This window comes from Bos grunniens, chromosome 21, assembly GCF_055505025.1.
Source record: "Bos grunniens cultivar Pamir isolate PY7600 chromosome 21, Bosgru_T2T1.0, whole genome shotgun sequence".
In the NCBI taxonomy this organism is placed as follows: Eukaryota; Metazoa; Chordata; class Mammalia; order Artiodactyla; family Bovidae; genus Bos; species Bos grunniens.
In genome coordinates this window covers 41,044,734-41,065,055 of record NC_141185.1, presented here as the reverse complement: position 1 = coordinate 41,065,055, position 20,322 = coordinate 41,044,734, and the positions used below count along the sequence as shown (strand labels likewise).

General features: G+C 43.6%; 2 long non-coding RNA genes across 2 annotated transcripts in view; one reads left to right on the top strand and one right to left on the bottom strand.

Annotated features, from left to right (window-relative positions):
• The window catches only part of LOC147349483 (uncharacterized), a 45,317-nt gene that overhangs the window by 17,039 nt on the left and 7,956 nt on the right, over positions 1 to 20,322 (bottom strand). The gene's annotated exons all lie outside the window — the stretch shown is intronic.
• Positions 14,101 to 19,138, top strand: LOC147349484 (uncharacterized). Its single transcript, XR_015149865.1, has 2 exons — positions 14,101 to 14,228; positions 18,649 to 19,138. It is a non-coding gene; the product is annotated as an uncharacterized LOC147349484 (long non-coding RNA).

The window sequence follows — 20,322 nt, the reverse complement described above, 5'->3', positions numbered from 1 at the left end:
ACAAAAAACCTCAAATAGCCAAAGCAATCTTGAGAAAGAAGAATGGAACTGGAGGAATCAACCTGTCTGACTTCAGACTATACTACAAAGCTACAGTCATCAAGACAATATGGTACTGGCACAAAGAAATATAGATCAATGGAACAAAATAGAAAGCCCAGAGATAAATCCACACACCTGTGGACACCTTATCTTTGATAAAGGAGGCAAGAATATACAATGGAGAAAAGACAATCTCTTTAACAAGTGGTGCTGGGAAAACTGGTCAACCACTTGTAAAAGAATGAAACTGGAACACTTTCTAACACCATACACAAAAATAAATTTTAAATGGATTAAAGATCTAAATGTAAGACCAGAAACTATAAAACTCCTAGAGGAAAACATAGGCAAAACACTCTCTGACATAAATCACAGCAGGATCCTCTATGACCCACCTCCCAGAGTAATGGAAATAAAAGCAAAAATAAACAAATGGGGCCTAATTAAACTTAAAAGCTTTTGCACAATGAAGGAAACTATGAGCAAAGTGAAAAGACAGCCTTCAGAATGGGAGAAAATAGCAAACGAAGCAACTGACAAAGAATTAATCTAAAAAATATATAAGCAGCTCCTGCAGCTCAATACCAGAAAAATAAACGACCCAATCAAAAAATGGGCAAAAGAACTAAACAGACATTTCTCCAAAGAAGACATACAGATGGCTAACAAACACATGAAAAGATGCTCAACATTACTCATTATCAGAGAAATGCAAATCAAAACCACAATGAGGTACATCTCATGCCAGTCAGAATGGCTGCTATCAAAAAGTCTACAAACAATAAATGCTGGAGAGGGTGTGGAGAAAAGGGAACCCTCTTACACTGTTGGTGGGAATGCAAACTAGTAGAGCCATTATGGAGAACAGTGTGGAGATTCCTTAAAAAACTGGAAATAGAACTGCCATATGACCCAGCAATCCCACCGCTGGGTATGAAAGAGACAGGTGTACCCCAATGTTCATTGCAGCACTGTTTACAATAGCCAGGACATGGAAGCAACCTAGATGTCCATCCGCAGATGAATGGATAAGAAAGCTGTGGTACATATACACAATGAAGTATTACTCAGCCATTAAAAAGAATACATTTGAATCAGTTCTAATGAGGTGGATGAAACTGGGGCCTATTATGCAGAGTGAAATCAGTCAGAAAGACAAACACCAATACAGCATATATATATGGAATTTAGAAAGATGGTAATGATGACCCTGTATATGAGACAGCAAAAGAAACACAGATGCAAAGAACAGACTTTTGGACTCTGTGGGAGAAGGCAAGGGTGGGATGATTTGAGAGAATAGGATTGAAACATGTATATTATCATATGTGAAATAGATCGCCAGTCCAGGTTCAATGCATGAAAGAGGATGCTCAGGGCTGGTGCACTGGGATGACCCTGAGGGATAGGATGGGAAGGGAGGTGGGAGGAGGGTTCAGGATGGGGAACACATGTACATGTGAATGTGAATGTATGGCAAAAACCACTACAATATTGTAAAGTAATTAGCCTCCAATTACATAAATTAGTTAAAAAAAAAAAAAAAGAGAGATAAGGCACAAAAATTCTCTCTCATTTACCTGCTTTCTATTCCCAGAAAAGTGTATCTGAGTTAGAAAATGCATGAGGACCTGATGCTCACCACTCTGCTCGACCTTCTTAGGCAAAGAATCCTCCCAAAGCATAGAGAGAGCCCCAGAGATGATTGAATGGGGTGGCTGTGCTGTGACAAAATCACACTATGGCAAATGGACGATGCTGTAGGTAGTATTGGCAAGATGTTAAAGAAACAGAAGGAAACGGTGTATTCTGGGCTATCTTCTGACTTGGGATGCTGTCCCATCCCTGGAGGCTGAGCAGGCTTGGGTTCCAATTGTGAACTCGCGTTGGGTAGACACAGCTTGTCAGGGCTTCATTTAACACTTTTTTTTTTAAAACTTTACAATATTGTATTAGTTTTGCCAAATATCGAAATGAATCTACTACAGGTATACCTGTGTTCCCCATCCTGAACCCTCCTCCCTCCTCCCTCCCCATACCCTCCCTCTGGGTCGTCCCAGTGCACCAGCCCCAAGCATCCAGTATCGTGCATCGAACCTGGACTGGCAACTCATTTCATACATGATATTATACATGTTTCAATGCCATTCTCCCAAATCTCCCCACCCTCTCCCTCTCCCACAGAGTCCATAAGACTGATCTATACATCAGTGTCTCTTTTGCTGTGTCGTACACAGGGTTATTGTTACCATCTTTCTAAATTCCATATATATGCGTTAGTATACTGTATTGGTGTTTTTCTTTCTGGCTTACTTCACTCTGTATAATAGGTTCCAGTTTCATCCACCTCATTAGAACTGATTCAAACGTATTCTTTTTAATGGCTGAGTAATACTCCATTGTGTATATGTAAGTTCTCCTGTGTGCTCCATCAGGCTGGGACAAGAGTCCCACATGGAATCAAAACTCCAAGGAATTTCATGGCAAAATTTAGCTGGCCTCAGTCTCTGCTGGTGCTGGGGATTCCAGTCCAAGCCTTTTCCCTGGGAATGCTGCCTCCTAGCACCTAAGCCGGAGAAGGCAATGGCACCCCACTCCAGTACTCTTGCCTGGAAAATCCCATGGACGGAGGAGCCTGGTAGGCTGCAGTCCATGGGGTCGCTAAGAGTCGGGCACGACTGAATGACTTCACTTTCACTTTTCACTTTCATGCATTGGAGAATGAAATGGCAACCCACTCCAGTGTTCTTGCCTGGAGAATCCCAGGGACGGGGAGCCTGGTGGGCTGCCATCTATGGGGTCGCCCAGAGTCGGACACGACTGAAGCGACTTAGCAGCAGCAGTAGCACCTAAGCAGCCTCGGCAGTGTACTGTGGATACCGAAGAGATTACTCTGCATGGTCCCTTTGTGTGAAGCTTTAGGAAAAAAGTAGTGAGGCTCAGTTCAGTTCAGTTGCTCAGTCGTGTCCAACTCTTTGCGACCCCATGAATCGCAGCACGCCAGGCCTCCCTGTCCATCACCAACTCTCGGAGTTCACTCAAACTCACGTCCATCGAGTCGGTGATGCCATCCAGCCATCTCATCCTCTGTCGTCCCCTTCTCCTCCTGCCCCCAATCCCTCCCAGCATCAGAGTCTTTTCCAATGAGTCAGCTCTTCGCATGAGGTGGCCAAAGTACTGGAGTTTCAGCTTTAGCATCATTCCTTCCAAAGAAATCCCAGGGCTGATCTCCTTTAGAATGGACTGGTTGGATCTCCTTGCAGTCCAAGGGACTCTCAAGAGTCTTCTCCAACACCACAGTTCAAAAGCATCAATTCTTCGGCGCTCAGCTTTCTTCACAGTCCAACTCTCAAGCCCTTTCCTGTTTGCTCTGGTAAATTTTACTCTATATTACAGCCCAGGAAGCCAACTTGCCCTCAGGCTCTGCTGTCCCCCAGGAACCAAAAGTGGACTTGAAAAAGTGCTGCCACCTTGTGGACATTTTGTGTAACTACAACTTGGTCACCCTTGCACACATGCACTTCAATTCACAAGGCCTGGGGTTCCAGAAATGACAGCTGCCCTCAAGAAATGTCCAATGGCTGGCACCTGCAAAATAAATTCCAAACAAGGCCGACGTCCAGGAAGCCAACTGCAAAAGGTAAATTGTCCTCACACCCTTCAAGGGGGAAAAAACAAATGAAGAACAGACATACCCAAATATCTCTTCTCAAAGAAGATGCTCAGCATCTCTCAAAGCTGCAGCAATGCCAGTCAAAAGGACAGCAGAAAATTAAACACTCACCCGGCCGACATCAGAAGTCTGCAGGCAATATATACAGGAGAGAGTCTGGAGGAAAAGAATCTCCCAAGGCTATCAATTTTAAAGCACATTGGCTGCAGCCAGTAGAATGATCAGTGTCCGATTGCCTGAAAAACTATGAAGTGAGGCTAAGTCTAGGATCTGACATTCCCGCACCTTAGCCTGTATCCTGAGAACACCATCAATTAAAAGGCACGTGCACCCCAGCAAACCTCCAGCACTGTTTCTTTCCTGTAGCCAAGACACACAGTCTGCAAAATTCCCGGTGAGAGATGCACCTTCAACAAGATGTCGTACATTCATCTGTAGACTATTTCTCACTCATAAAAAACAGGCACTAAAATTAGGGAATCATAACAATGGGAGACATAGGGATGGCCTTGAAAGATCAAAGGGAAAGTGAAGTCATTCAAGAGGAGAAAAATCCTGGCATAGGAGGTCTCATCTAGATCAAATGAGAACTTCATACAAGCCAAAAATTAACATATCTGAAAAAGACTCTGAGAATTCAAACTCAAAAAAGCTGTTTCAGAAAAGTAAATAAATTAAGTGCAGGGACTGGAACAAATTAGGGGGTAAGCACTTAAAGGGACAATGAATCTGTACCTGTAATAAATCATCCATGGATGATCCTCATTCTTCCTACCTTCCATCCACATAGACTCAGAAATCTATAGCACTAAGAGGTAACACACAAAAATTCTTCTCTATATGACTGCATTCTATTCCCAGAAAAGTGTATTTGAGTTAGAAAATGCACAAGGACATTATGCTCACCACTCTAATTGAAATTCTAAGGTTAAAAAGCCCCCCAAACCATAGAGATACCCCAAAGATGACTTAATACCCGAATCAGGGGGCTGTGTGGTGACAAAAATCACACTGTGGCAAATGGATGATGCTGCAGGAAGTATTGGCAAGATGGAAAAAAAAAAAAAGAGGAAGGAAAGCAGTGCCTATGTATTCTGTGAGACCTCCCTGACTTGGGATGCTATCCCATCCCTGGAGGCTGAGCAGGCTTGGGTCCCACTGCAGAACCGGAGTGGGGTACACACAGGTGTGCCCTTCATTAAACATATTTTAAAAGTTCTACTGTGTGGTACATCTGGCTAGGACAAGAGTCCCGCATGGCATTAAAACCCTGAGGAATTCCAAGGCAAAATTCAGCTGGCCTCAATCTCTGCTGGTGCTGGGGACCCCAGCTCAGGCCTCCTCCTCCCTGGGAGTGCGGCCTCCTAGCACCTAAGCAGCCTCTGCAGTGTACTGTAGACCCTGAAGGGATTAGCCTGCATGGTCCCTTTGTGAGAAGCTTTAGGTGGAAAAAGTAGTGAGGCTCAAGACCTTTCCTGTTTGCTCAGGCCAATTTCACAGCCCAGGAAGGTTATTTGCCCTCAGGCACTGCTTTCCCACAGGAACCAAAGGCTCTCATGAAAAGTGCTGCCGCCTTGTGGAAATTTTCTGTAACTACAACTTGATCACCCTTGCACACACGCACCTCAATGCACAAGGCCTGGGGTTCCGATACTGACAGCTGCCCTCAAGAAATATCCTGTGGCTGGCATTTGAGAAATAAATTCCCAACACAGCCGATGCACAGGAAGCCTACCGCCAAAGGTAAATTGTCCTCATGCCCTTTAAGGAGAAGAAAAGAAAAAAAGAGCAGACACACCCAAACCTCCCCTCTCAAACAAGATATGCTCAGCATCCCTCAAAGCTGCAGCAATGCCAGTCAAAAGGACAATAGAAAATTAAACTGCAGCACTCACATGGCAAGCCTCAGAAGTCTGAAGGTAATATATACAGGAGAGAGTCTGGAGGAAAAAGAATCCCCCAAGGCTGTCAATTTTAAAGCACATTGGCAGCAGCCAGTAGAATGATCAGTGTCTGATTGCCTGAAAAACTATGAAGTGAGGCTAAGTCTAGGATCTGACATATCTGAACCTTGGCCTATATCCTGTGACATAATCAATTAAAAGGTACATATACCACAACAAACCTCCAGCACTCCTTACTTCCTGTAGCCAAGACACGCAGTCTGCAAAATCCCCGGTGAGAGATTAAACCTTAAACAAAATGTGGTACATATATCTGGTAGACAATTTCTCACTCATAAAATATAAACACTAAATTTAGAGAATTACAACACTGGGAGAAACAGGAATGGACCTTGAAGGATCATAGGGAAAGCGAAGTCAGGAGGGAGGGAAAAATCCTGGCATATGCAGTCTCATCTAGGTCAAATGAGAACTTCATACAAGTCAACAAATGAACATATGTGAAAAAGACTCTGAGAATTCAAACTCAGAAAAACTGTTTTTGGAAAAATAAATTAAGTGCAAGGACTGGAACTGTTGCAGGAAGGGGAACCCCTTCCGGGGCCTGAAACTGGACTCTTGTCTAACACTCGGAAATGAATTGTCGGAGGAGACATGTGCTGACAAAGCAAGAGATATTATTGGGAAGGGGCACCTGGATGGAGCGCAGCAGGGAAAGGGAACCCAGGAGAACTGTTCTGCTGGGTGGCTTGCAGTCTCGGGTTTTATGGTGATGGGATTAGTTTCCGGGCAGTCTTTAGCCAATCATTCTGACTCAGAGTCCTTCCTGGGGGTGCACGCCTTGTTCAGCCAAGATAGATGCCAGAGAGAAGGATTCTGGGAGGTGGTCGGACATGTGGGGTCTCCTTTTGACCTTTCCCGAACTCTTCCAGTTGGTGGTGGCTTATTAGTTTCGTGTTCCTTACCTCTTCTCGTAAAACAACTCACGCAAATGATTACTATGGTGCCTGGCCAGGGTGGGTGGTTTCAGTCAGTGTGCATCCCCTAACAGAATGAATCAGGGAGTAAGTACAGAAAGCACAACAAATCTGTACCTGTAATAAATCATCCATGGATTATCCTCATTCTTTCTACCTTCCATCCACATAGACTCAGAAATCTATAGCACTAAGAGGTAACGCACAAAAATTATTTTCTATGTTCCTGCTTTCTATTTCCAGAAAAGTGTATGCATTAGAAAATGCATGAGGATGTGATGCTCACCTCTCTAATCGAACTTCTAAAGCAAAAAGCCCCCAAATACTATAGAGATACCCCAAAGATGACTTAGTACCTGAATCAGGGGGCTGTGTGGTGAAAAATCATACTGCACTAAATGGAGGATGTTGCAGGGAGTATTCGCAAGACGAAAAAACAGAACAAAACAAAACCAGAAGGAAAGCAGTGCCTACTGTATCCTGTGAGACCTCCCTACTTGGGATGCTATCTCAGCCCTGGAGGCTGAGCAGGCTTGGGTCCCACTGCTGAACTGGGGCGGGTAGATACAGCCTTGTAGGGTGCCCTTCATTAAACCCTTTTTAAAGTTCTACTGTGTGCTACAGCTGCGGATACAAAAGTCCCACATTGAATGAAAACACGGAAAATTTCAAGCCAAAATTCGGCTGGCCTCAATCTCTGCTGGAGCTGGGGATCCCAGCTCAAGCCTCCTCCTTCCCGGGAGTGCCACCACCTAGCACCTAAGCACTCTCTGCAGTGTACTCTGGACCCAGAAGGGAATGGTCTGCATGGTCTGTTTGTGAGAAGCTTTAGGTGGAGAAAGCAGTGAGGCTCAAGCCCTTTAGTGTTTGCTGAGTAGAACTTTATTCTATTTCACAGTCCAGGAAACTAACTTACCCTCAGGCTCTATTTGTCCACAGGAACCAAAGGTGGGCATAAAAAGGTAGATGTTTTCTGTAACTACAACTTGATCACTCTTGCTTACAGGCACCTCAGTTCACAAGTGCCGGGGTTCCATAAATGACAGCCACCCTCAAGTAATGTCCTGTGGCCGGCACCTGAGAAATAAATTCCAAACACATCCAACGTTCGGGAAGCCAACCAACAAAGGTAGTTGTCCTTACATCCTTTAAGGAAAAGAAAGAAAAAAACAAAGAACAGACACATGCTACCTCCCCTCTCAAACGAGATGCTCAGCACCCCTCAAAGTTGCAGGAAAGCAAATCAAAAGGTTAATTAGAAAATTAAATCACAACACGAACACAGCCAATGTCAGAAGTCTACAGGCAATAAATACAAGAGTGTGGAGAAAAAAGAATCCCCCAAGGCTGTTGGTGGCAATGCACATTGGCATCAGTCACCAGAATGGACAGTTTTCAAATGCTTGAAAAACTATGAAGTGAGGCTAAGTCTAGGATCTGACATTCCCGCACCTTGGCCTGTATCCTGAGCACACCATCAATTAAAAGGCACATGCACCCCAACAAACCACCAGCACTGCTTCCTTCCTGTAGCCGAGACACGCAGTCTGCAAAATCCCCAGTGAGAGACTAAACCTTAAACAAGATGTGGTACATACATCCGGCAGACTATTTCTCACTCATAAAAAAGACACTAAAACTAGGGAATTATAACATGGAGACACAGCGAGGGACCATGAAGGTTCATAGGGAAAGCAAAGACAATCAGAAGGAGAAAAATCCTGGGATATGAGGTCTCATCTAGGTCAAATGAGAACTTCATGCAAGTCAACAAATGAACATATCTGAAAAAGACTCTGAGAATTCAAACTCAAAATAAAACTGTTTTGGGAAAATAAATAAAGTGCAGAGACTGGAGCGAATTAGGGGGTAAGCAGCGACAGGCGCAACAGATCTGTGCCCGTAATAAATCATCTGTGGTTTATCCTCATTCTTCCTACCCTCCACCCATATAGACTCAGAAATCTAGAGCATTAAGAGTAAATCCAAGGAAATTCTTTTCTATATTACTGCATTCTATTCCCAGAAAAGTGTATTTGAGTTAGAAAATGCACGAGGACGTGATGCTCACCCCTCTAATCAAAATTCAAAGGCAAAAAACCCCTCAAACCATAGAGATACCCCAAAGATGACTTAATACCTGAATCAGGCATCTGTGCGGTGACCAAAAGTACACTATGGCAAATGGACGATGCTGCAGGGAGTATTGGCAAGATGGAAAAAAAAAAAAAAGCCAGAAGGGAAACAGTGCCTATGTATTCTGTGAGACCTCCCTAACTGGGTTGCTATCCCACCCGTGGAGGCTGAGCAGGCTTCGGTCCCACTGCAGAACCGGGCTGGGGTATACACAGCCTGGAAGGGCGCCCTTCATTAAACCACTTTTAAAAGTTCTACTGTGTGCTTCGTCTGGCCGGGTCAAGAGTTCCGTGTGGCATCAAAACCCTGAGGAATTTCAAGGAAAATTCAGCTGGCCTCAATCTCTGCTGGTGCTGGGGATCTCAGTTCAAACTTCCTCCCTCCTGGGAGTGCCGCCTTCTGGCGCCTAAGCAGCCTCAGCAGTGTACAGTAGACCCTGAAGGGATTAGTCTGCACGGTCCCTTTGTGAGAAGCTTTCCGCTGGACCCCAGGAAACAAGGGTGGGCATGAAAAAGTGCTGCCGCCTTGTGGACATTTTGTGTAACTACAACTTGAACACCCTTGATCACAGGAACCTCAATTCACAAGGCCTCGGTTCAGTTCAGTTCAGTCGCTCAGTCGTGTCCAACTCTTTGGGACCCCATGAATTGCAGCACGTCAGGCCTCCCTGTCCATCACCAACTCCAGGAGTTTACCCAGACTCATGTCCATCGAGTCGGTGATGCCATCCAGCCATCTCATCCTCTGTCATCCCCTTCTCCTCCTGCCTCCAATCCCTCCCAGCATCAGAGTCTTTTCCAATGAGTCAACTCTTCACATGAGGTGGCCAAAGTATTGGAGTTTCAGCCTCAGCATCAGTCTTTCCAAAGAATACCCAGGACTGGTCTCCTTTAGGATGGACTGGGTGGATCGCCTTGCAGTCCAAGGGACTCTCAAAAGAGTCTTCTCCAGCACCACTGTTCAAAAACATCAATTCTTCGGCGCTCAGCCTTCTTCACAGTCCAACTCTCACATCCATACATGACCACTGAAAAAACCATAGCCTTGACTAGACAGACCTTTGTTGGCAAAGTAATATCTCTGCTTTTGAATATGCTATCTAGGTTGGTCATAACTTTCCTTGCAAGGAGTAAGCGTCTTTTACTTTCATGGCTGCAGTCACCATCTGCACAGCTCCCCTCAAGAAACGTCCTGTGGCCATCACCTGAGAAACAAGTTCCAAACACAGCCGACATTCAGGAAGCCAGTTGCCAAAGGTGTCCTCACAGTATAACTGGGGAAAAATAAAGAAGAATAGACACACCCAAACCTCCCCTCTCAAACCAGATACTCAGGATCCTTCAAGCTGTAGGAACTCCTGTAAAAAGGACAAAATAAAATTATATCACAACACTCACATGGCCAACCTCAGAAGTCTACAGGCAATAAATACAGAAGAAGCTGAAGGAAAAGAATCCCCCAAGGCTTTGGTGGCAATGCACATTGGCAGCAGCCACTAGAATGTACAGTCTCCGAATGTCTGAAAAACTGTGAAGTCAGGCTAAGTGTAGGATCTGACATTCCTGCATCTTTTCCTATATCCTGAGGACCGATTAAAAGCCACATGCACCCCAACAGACCACCAGCACGGGCTGCCTTCCTGTAGCCAAGACACGCAGTCTGCAAAATCCCCAGTGAGAGATTAAACCTAAACAAGATGTCATATTTACATCCAGTGTGCTATTTCTCACTCCTAAAAACTGACTCTGAAATTACGAAATTATAATACTGGGAGACACAGGGATGGATCTTGAAGGATTATAGGGAAAGAGAAGTCAGGCAGGCAGAGGAAGATCCTGGTATATGAGGCTCATGTAGGCCAAATGAGAGCAGATGTACAAGGCAACACACTGACATCCCAGAAAGAGACTCTGAGAATTCAAAGTCAAACACAAGATTCCAGAAAAATAAATAAAGTGAAGGGCAGGGTCTAACTAGGGGGTAAGTACCTAAAGCGACAACAAATCTGTACCTGTAATAAATCATCCACATGGATTCTCCTCGTTCATCTTTCCTTCCATCCAGCTGCTGCTAAGCTAAGTCACTTCAGTCGTGTCCGACTCTGTGCGACCCCATAGACGGCAGCCCACCAGGCTCCCCCATCCCTGGGATTCTCCAGGCAAGAACACTGGAGTGGGTTGCCATTTCCTTCTCCAATGCACGAAAGTGAAAAGTGAAAGGGAAGTCACTCAGTCGTGTCCGACCCTCAGCGACCCCATGGACTGCAGCCTTCCAGGCTCCTCTGCCTATGAGATTTTCCAGGCAAGAGTACTGGAGTGGGGTGCCATTGTCTTCCATCCAGACAGATAAATATGTAGCCTTAAGAGATAAGCCACCAAAAATTATCTCCCATCTACCTGGTTTCTATTCCCAGAAAAAGTGTATCTGAGTTAGAAAATGCTTGAGGACATGATGCTCACCACTCTGCTTGACCTTCTTAGGCAAGAAGTCCCCAGAAAGCATAGAGATACCCTCAGTTCAGTTCAGTTGCTAAGCCGTGTCCGACTCTTTGCAACCCCATGAATCATAGCACACCAGGCCTCCCTCTCCATCACCCACTCCCGGAATTCACTCAAACTCACGTCCATCGAGTCGGTGATGTCATCCAGCCATCTCATTCTCTGTCGTCCCCTTCTCCTCCTGCCCCTAATCCCTCCCAGCATCAGAGTCTTTTCCAATGAGTCAACTCTTCACATGAGGTGGCCAGAGTATTGGAGTTTCAGCTTTAGCATCAGTCCTTCCAAAGAACACCCAGGACTGATCTCCTTTAGGATGGACTGGTTGGATCTCCTTGCAGTCCAAGGGACTCTCAAGAGTCTTCTCCAACACCCATGAACAGTATGAAAAGAGACACCCTGGAGATGACTTAATACCTGAATGGGGTGGCTGTGCTTGACAAAATCACACTATGGCAAATGGACGATGCTGCAGGTAGTATTGACAGGATGTTAATGAAAATGGAAGGAAAGCAGTGCCTACTGTATTCTGGGCTACATCCATGACTTGGGATGCTATCCCATCCCTGGAGGCTGAGCAGGTGTGGGTCCCAATTGTGAACTTGTGTGGGGTAGACACAACCTGGCAAGGTTCCCTTCATTGAACAGTTTTTAAAGTTTTCTTGTGTGCTCCGTCTGGCTGGGACAATAGTCCCACATAGAATCAAGGACCTGAGGAATTTCATGGCAAAATTCAGCTGGCCTCAATCTCTGCTGGAGCTGGGGATTCCAGCTCAAGCCTTCTCTTCCTTGGGAGTGCTGCCTCCTAGCACCTAAGCAGCCTCTGCAGTGTACTGTGGATACTGAAGGGATTACTCTGCATGGTTCCTTTGTGTGTGAAGCCTTAGAGGGAAAGAGTGGTGAGGCTCAAGATCTTTCCTGTTTGCTCAGACAAATTTCACTCTGTTTCACAGCCCAGGAAGCCATCTTGCCTTCAGACTCTGCTTCCCGCCAGGAACTAAAGGGTCTCATGAAAAGTGCTGCCGCCTTGTGGACATTTTCTGTAACTACAACTTGATCACCCTTGCACACAGGCACCTCAATTCACAAGGCCTGGGGTTCCGATAATGACAGCTGCCCTCAAGAAATGTCCTGTGGCTGGCACCTGAGAAATAAATTCCCAACACAGCCGATGTTCAGGAAGCCTACCGCTAAAGGTAAATTGTCCTCATGCCCTTTAAGGAGAAGTAAAAAAAAAAAAAATAGAACAGACACACCCAAACCTTCCCTCTCAAACCAGATGCCTAGCATCCCTCAAAGCTGCAGCAATGCCAGTCAAAAGGACAATAGAAAATTAAATAGGAACACTCACATGGCCAACCTCTGAAGTCTGAAGGCAATAAATACAGGAGAGAGTTTGCAGGAAGGCTGTCAGTTTTAAAGCACATGGGCTGCAGCCAGTAGAATGGACAGTCTCCAAATGCCTGAAAAACTGTGAAGTGAGGCTAAGCCTAGGATCTGACATTCCCGCACCTTAGCCTGTATCCTGAGAACACCATTGACTGAAAGGTACCTGCACCCCAAAAAACCTCCAGCACTGCTTCCTTCCAGTAGCCAAGACATGCAGTCTGCAAAATCCCTGGTGAGAGATTAAACCTTAAACAAGATGTGGTACATACATCTGGCAGACAATTGCTCATCCATAAAATATAGACACAAAAATTAGGGAACTGTAACACTGGGAGACACAGGGAGGGACCTTGAAGGATCATAGGGAAAGCGATCAGTCAGGAGGAAAAAAATCCTGGGATATGAGGTCTCATCCAGGTCACATGAGAACTCCATACAAGTCAGCAAATGAACATATCTACAAAAGACTGAGAATTCAAACTCACAAAAATCTGTTTCAGAAAAATTAAATGCAGGCACTGGAACAAATTAGGGGGTAAGTACTGAAGGGAAAAGAAATCTGTATGGGTAATAAACCATCCATGGATTATCCTCATTCTTCCTACCTTCCATCCACATAGACTCAGAAATCTATAGCACAAGTGATAATTAATTGATAATTAAGTGATAATCCACAAAAATTCTTTTCTATGTTCCTGCATTCTATCCCCAAAAATGTGTATCTGAGTCAGAAAATGCACACGGACCATGTTGCTCACCTCTCTAATTGAATTTCTAAGGCAAAAAGCCCCTAAAACCAGAGAGACCCCAAAGAGGACTAAGCACCTGAATCAGGTGGCTGTGTGGTGACAAAAACCACACGATGGCAAATGGACAATGCTGCCGGTAGTATTGGCAAGATGGAAAAAAAAAAAAAAAAACCAGAAAGAAAGCAGTGCCTATGGGATTCTGGGCTACCTCCCCAACTTGGGATGTTACCCGTCCATGGAGGCTGAGCTGTCTTGGGCCCCAATGCAGAACTCATGTGGGGTAGACACAGCTTGGCAGGGTGCCCTTCATTGAACACTTTATAAAGTTCTCTTGTGTGCTCTGTTGGGCTGGACAAGAGTCCTACGTGGCATCAAGGCCTCAAGCAATTTCATGGCAAAATTCAGCTGGCTTCAATCTGTGCTGGAGCTGAGGATCTCAGCTCAAGCCTCCTCCTCCCTGGGAGTGCTGCCTCCTAGCACCTAAGCAGCATCTGCAGTGTACTATGGATTCTGAAGGGATTACTCTGCATGATCCCTCTGTGTGTGAAGCTTTTGGGGGAAAAGGTAGTGAGGCTCAAGCCCTTTCTGGTTTGCTGGCAAATTTCACACTATTTCAGAACCCAGGAAGCCAACTTGCCCTCAGGCTCTTCTGTCCCCCAGCAACCAAAGGTGGGCATAAAAAAGTGCTGCCGCCTTGTGGACATTTTCTGTAACTACAACTTGATCACCCTTGCTTACAGGCACCTCAATTCACAAGGCCTGGGGTTCCAATAATGACAGCTGTCCTCAAGAAATATCCTATGACTGGCACTTGAGAAATAAGTTCCCAACACGGCTGACATTCAGGAAGCCAACTGCCAACGGTAAATTGTCCTCACACCCTTTAAGTGGGGGGAGGAAAACTCCCCTCTCAAACAAGTCCCTCAAAGCTGCATGACAATCAAATGGGGAATAGAAAATTAAGTGGCAACACTTAACGGGCCAATGACAGAAGTCTACCCACAATAAATACAGGAGAGAGTCTGGAGGAAAAAGAACCGTCCAAGGCTGTTGGTGGCAATGCACATTGGCAGCAGCCAGTAGAATGGACAGACTCGAAATGCCTGAAAAACTATGAAGTTAGAATAAGTCTAGGATCTGACATTCCCACACCTTGGCCTATATTCTGAGAACACCATTGATTAAAAGGCACAGGCACCCCAACAAACCTCCAGCTTCCTTCCAGTAGCCAGGACACACAGTCTGCAAAATCCCCAGTGAGAGGTTCAACCTTCAACAAGATGTGGTACATACGTCTGGTAGACAATTGCTCATCCATAAAATATAGACACAAAAATTAGGGAATTGTAACACTGGGAGACACAGGGAGGGATCTTGAAGGATCATAGGGAAAGTGATCAGTCAGGAGGAGAAAAATCCTGGGATATGAGGTCTCATCCAGGTCAAACGAGAACTTCATACAAGTCAGCAAATGAACATATCTGACAAAGACTCTGAGAATTCAAACTCAAAACACTGTTTCAAAAAAAGTGCAGAGACTGGAACGAATTAGGGGTAAGCACTTAGAGGGACAACAAATCTGTACCTGTAATAAGTCATCCATGGATGATCCTCATTCTTCCTACCTTCCATCCATATAGACTCAGAAATCTATAACACTGAGAGATAATGCACAAAAATTCTTTTCTATATTACTGCATTCTTTTCCAGAACAGTGAGTCTGAGTTAGAAAATGCACAAGGACGTGTTGCTCACGCCAATCGAATTTCAAAGGCAAAGAGCACCACAAACCATAAAGATATCCCAACGATGACTGAACACCTGAGTCAGGGGGCTGTGTGGTGACAAAAGTCACGTGACGGCATTGGACGACGCTGCAGGGAGTGCTGGCAAGATGTTAAAAAAAAAAAAAGGAAGGAAAGCAGTGACTACTGTATTCTGTGAGACCTCCCTGACTTGGGAGCTATCCCATCCCTGGGAGCTCACATGGCTTGGGTCCCACTTCTGAACCAGGGTAGGGTATACACAGCTGTGCCCTTCATTAACACATTTTTAAGTTTTACTGTGTGCTACGTCTGGCGGGCACAAGAGTCCCACATGGCATCAAAACCCCGAGTAATTTCAAGGCAAAATTCAGCTGGCCTCAATTTCTGCTGGTGCTGGGGATTCCAGCTCAAGCCTCCTCCTCCCTGGGGGATGCTAGCCACCCCCTAGCATCTAAGCAGCTTCTACAGTGTACTGTAGACCCTGAATGAATTAGTCTGCATAGTCTCTTTGTGAGAAGTTTTAAGGGGAAAAAGTAGTGTGGCTCAAGCCCTTTCCTGTTTGCTCAGGACATTTTCACACCATTTCACACCCCAGGAAGCTAACTTGCCCTCAGGCTCTTCTTTCCCCCAGGAACCAAAGGTGGGCATGAAAAAGTGGACATTTTCTGTTACTACCACTTTATCCCCCTTGCACACAAGCACCTCAGTTCACAGGCCTGGGGTTCCATTAATGACAGCTGTTCTCAAGAAATGTCCTGTGTCCAGCACCTGAGAAATCAATTCCAAACTCAGCTGATGTTGAGGAATCCAACCATCAAAGGCAAGTGGTCCTTACACTCTCTGAAGGAAAAAAAAGAAGAAAAAGAACACCCAAACCTCCTCCTCAAAACAAGATGCTCAGAATCTAATTGCTGAATGGATGCAATGAAAAGGACTTTGGAAAATCAAATCGTAACACTCACATGGCCAACATCACGAGTCCATAGGCCGTAAGTGTGGGAGAAGTTCTGGAGTAGAAATAATTCACCTGGGCTGTCCTTGGGATTAGACTGGCAGCAGCCAGTAGAATGGACAGTCTCCAAATACCTGAATTAAACTGTCAAGTTGGCCTAAGCCTAGGGTCTGACATCCCTGAACCTTGGCCTATATCCCGAGATCACCATTGACCAAAAGGCACCTGCACCCCACCAAAGCTCCAGCACGGCTTTGTTCCAGTAGCCAAGACACGCAGGCTGCAGAATCCCCCATTAGAGATTAAAGCTTAAACAAGATGTGGCACATTTATTTGGTAGACTATTTCTCAGTCATTAAGATTTGTCCCTGAAATGAGGGAATTATGACACTGAGAGCCACAGGCATGGAGCTTGAAGGATCACACACAAAGGGAATTCAGTCAGGAAGACAAGGATGATGGTATGTGAGGTCTCATCCAGGTCATATGAAAATAGACTTACAAGTCCACAAATTGATAACCCAGAAAGAAACTCTGAGAATTCAAAGTGAAACAAATGGTTTTGGAAAATAAATAAGTAAAGCGAAGGGCCTGGAATGAATTAGGAGTTCTTTACCTAAAGTGGCCATGAATCTGCACCTGTAATGAATAATCCCTGGTGCCTGAACAGGCTTGGCTCCCATTGTGAACTGGAGTGGGATTGAGTCAGCCTGGCAGGGTGGCCTTCACTGGGCCCTTTTTAAACCCCTACTGTCTGCTTCACTCTGGCTGGGACCAGATCAGAGTTGGATCAAGTCCTTGAGGATCTTGGAGGCAATAGTCCATCACCCTGCTTCCCCTTTTCCTGTTGCTAGGGTTCCCAGCTCGTCTCCTTACTCACACTGTAGCCTCCTAGGCACCTTAGCCTGCTCAGCTGGGTGCTATGGCCCCCACTGGGATTAGTCTAGTTAAGGTTAAGGGTGTGAAGCTTTAGAAGGAGGAAGTACTGGGACTCAAGCCCTTTCTTGTTTGCTCAGGCACATTCCGCTCTATTCACAGCCCAGGAAGCCAACTTTTCCTATGGCTCAGTCTGCCACAGGAACCAAAGGTGGGCTTGAAAAAGTGCTGCCTCCTTGTGGACATTTCCTGTAACTACAACTTGATCACTCCTGCTCTCGGCACCTCAACTCACAAGGCCTGGGGTTCCATTAAGGACAGCTGCCTTCAGGAAAGTCCTGGGGCAGGGGCTGCTGAAATAAATTCCCAACACTCCCAGCTATCGAAAAGCCACTCACCACTGGCAAGTTTTTCTCACACTCTTGAAATAGGAATTTATATAAAACACCACACTGTCTCACAGGATAAGATGCTCGGCAGTAATTAGGAATGCTAATTCTCACTGTTAGTGGGAATGTACATTGGCAACATTCTCTTTAAGGGATTGTCTCCACATTCCAGGCAAAAAAAAAAACTATCAAGAGAGCTAAACCTAGAATCTGAACTCATATTTTCATAAATGAAATATAGAAAATAACATTTTCACACCTGGAAATACATACCCTTATTTCTCACAGGAAATACAAAAATTTGATTTTCTTATATGGATACACCTATATTTTAATACAGGTAAAATAGAAAGTTCGATTTTCATGTATGAACATATGCACCCATAATTTCATATAGGAAATATAGAAAATTAGATTTTCTTATAAGGAAATATGCACCTATAGTTCCATACAAGAAACAGAAAATTCAATTTTAATATATGCACCCATGTTTTCTTACATGATATATAGAAAATTCTATTTTCATGTATAGAAATATCCAACCATATTTCATATAGGAAATACAGAAAAGATGGAAATAATGCCATTTTCAGCAACACAATCCTGGAGGTAATCAAAGTGAAGTCAGAAACACAAAAACAAATACTGTATGATATCACTTACGTGTGGAAATTAAAATAAGACACAAATGACCTTATCTATGAAAGAGAAACAGATTCACAGATATAGAGAGCTAACGGGGAAAGTGACGTGGGAGGCTAAGGTAGGGGTAGAGGATTAAGAGATTCAAATCACTATGTATAACATAAATTAGCTACAAGTTTATAGTACACAGCAGAGGGAAACATACACATTATTTTGTAATAACTTTCAATGGAGTAGGGTTCGTAAAAACATTGAATCACTAGGTTGTACACGCAAGGCAAGTACAGTAATGTAAATTAACTGTATGTCATTTAAAAAAACAGTTGATGGCTAGCTACAAACAAAAAAAACAATCAACAGGAAAAAATAAGCAATATAAAGATGGGAATTTTTCAAAACTAAAAGATTCCATCAAGAAATTAACTTTGATGAGATTTTAAAAAATCACATAAAGTAGATTTACTCTTTTCATTTTTGCTTCACAAAGAAACAATTAGTCAAGTTAGTCTTACAGGGTAAATATGTTTTTTTTTAAAGTTGCTTCTTTCAATGTTCTCTGAGAAAACACTTTTTTAATCATTTTTTAAAAATTTTATTTTATTTTTAAACTTTACATAATTGTATTAGTTTTTTGATGCCTACATTTTGATTTCAGTTCACATCGCCCTAAAACAGCAGTCACTGAGCAATCTTCTTGTTTCAAATGAAGATTTTGGTGCGTACCAAGATGCAAGACAGTACACTTGGGTTACAAAAGTCAAGTCTTTAAAAGCATTACTCAAAGGCACAATAATTTCCATTACGGTCCCTGGACTGGTGTCTGCAAATCTAGTAAATTGGAAGCTCCGGAACTGCCGTTTGACAGTTGCAGTTAATACACAATCAGGTGAATCTGAGGCGTGAAGCACACGGAAGTCTGAAAGCTATTGCCTACAAGTCCAGGCGAAACTCACGATTTGCCAACACAAAGTTGTAAGAATTTATGTTTGTTATAGTAAAATGCTGATTCTTTAAAGAACAATAGTAAAGGAGTTCACACTACAAAAGCATATATCCATCTTTCACATGTAAAATATGGAAACTTCTATTTGTAAATATGAATATGTACCCATATTTTCATATATTAAAGACAAAATTATGTTTCATATATGTTAATCTGCCCCATAGTTCCACACATGAAATACAGAAATGATTAAAATAATGCCATTTTCAGGAACAGGAACCTAGATATTATCATATTAAGTGAAGAGAGAAAGCAAAGGCAAATACCATATCACTTATATGTGGGATGTAGCATGCGACAAATGAACTTATCTATGAAACTGAAACAGAAACAGGCTCGCGGATGCAGAGCACTAAGCTTACCAGTGGGCAGAGGGAGGTAGAGGGGCCAGCCATGGGCGGAGGATTGAGAGCTACAAACCACTATGTATAAAATAAGAAACAAGGATACACAGCAGACAGAAATATGGCCAGTATTTTGTAATACCTCTAAACAGAGTATATTACATACAAATATTCAATCACTATGTTGTATCCCAAAACAAATATAGTAATGTAAATCAGATGTACTTCAATTTTTAAAAAATAGTTGCTGGCTAGCTATAAACACAAAAAATAATCAATAAGAAACAAAGTTAGCAAAATAAAAATGAGAAATTTTCAAAAATAGAAGACTTCATCAAGAAACTAATTATGTGATTTTAAAAATCACATAAAGTAGGTTTACTCTTTATTTTTGCTTCACAAAGAAGTGATTAGTTAAATCAAGGCAATTAATCTAACTATAGGATAAATTTTTTTTAACTTGCTTTTATCTTCTCTGAGAGAGCACTTTAATGTGCTTTCATTTTGAGTTCAGTTCAGAATGCTCTAATGAAGAAGTCACTTACCAATCTTCTTATTTCATATGAAGACTTTTGTGAGTATTAAAATGTAAGACAGTATACTTGAGTTAGAAGAGATACATTAAATAAAAGTCATGATGATTTTCATTATGATCCCTAGACTGGTATGTGGAAATCTACTAAATCAGAACCTCTGGCTCTACATCTGACAATGTGAGTTAATAAGCTGTCGACTAAAAAATATAGTCACAACCTGAAAGCAGAGTTATTTTATTTGGGGGGAATGTTTAGGACTCTGAGCCCCAGAGACAGCATCTCAGTAGCTCTGAGGAAACGCTCCAAGGAGGCTATCGACAAGTTTGCAACAAAGGGAGCAGGCAGTCCTAACTGAACCTGAAGATCAGGTATCGGGGTGTATGCAAAGATGCAAGCCTCTGGGCTCACTGAATTCACTCCCTTCATATGCACCTCAGCTGTCTGGG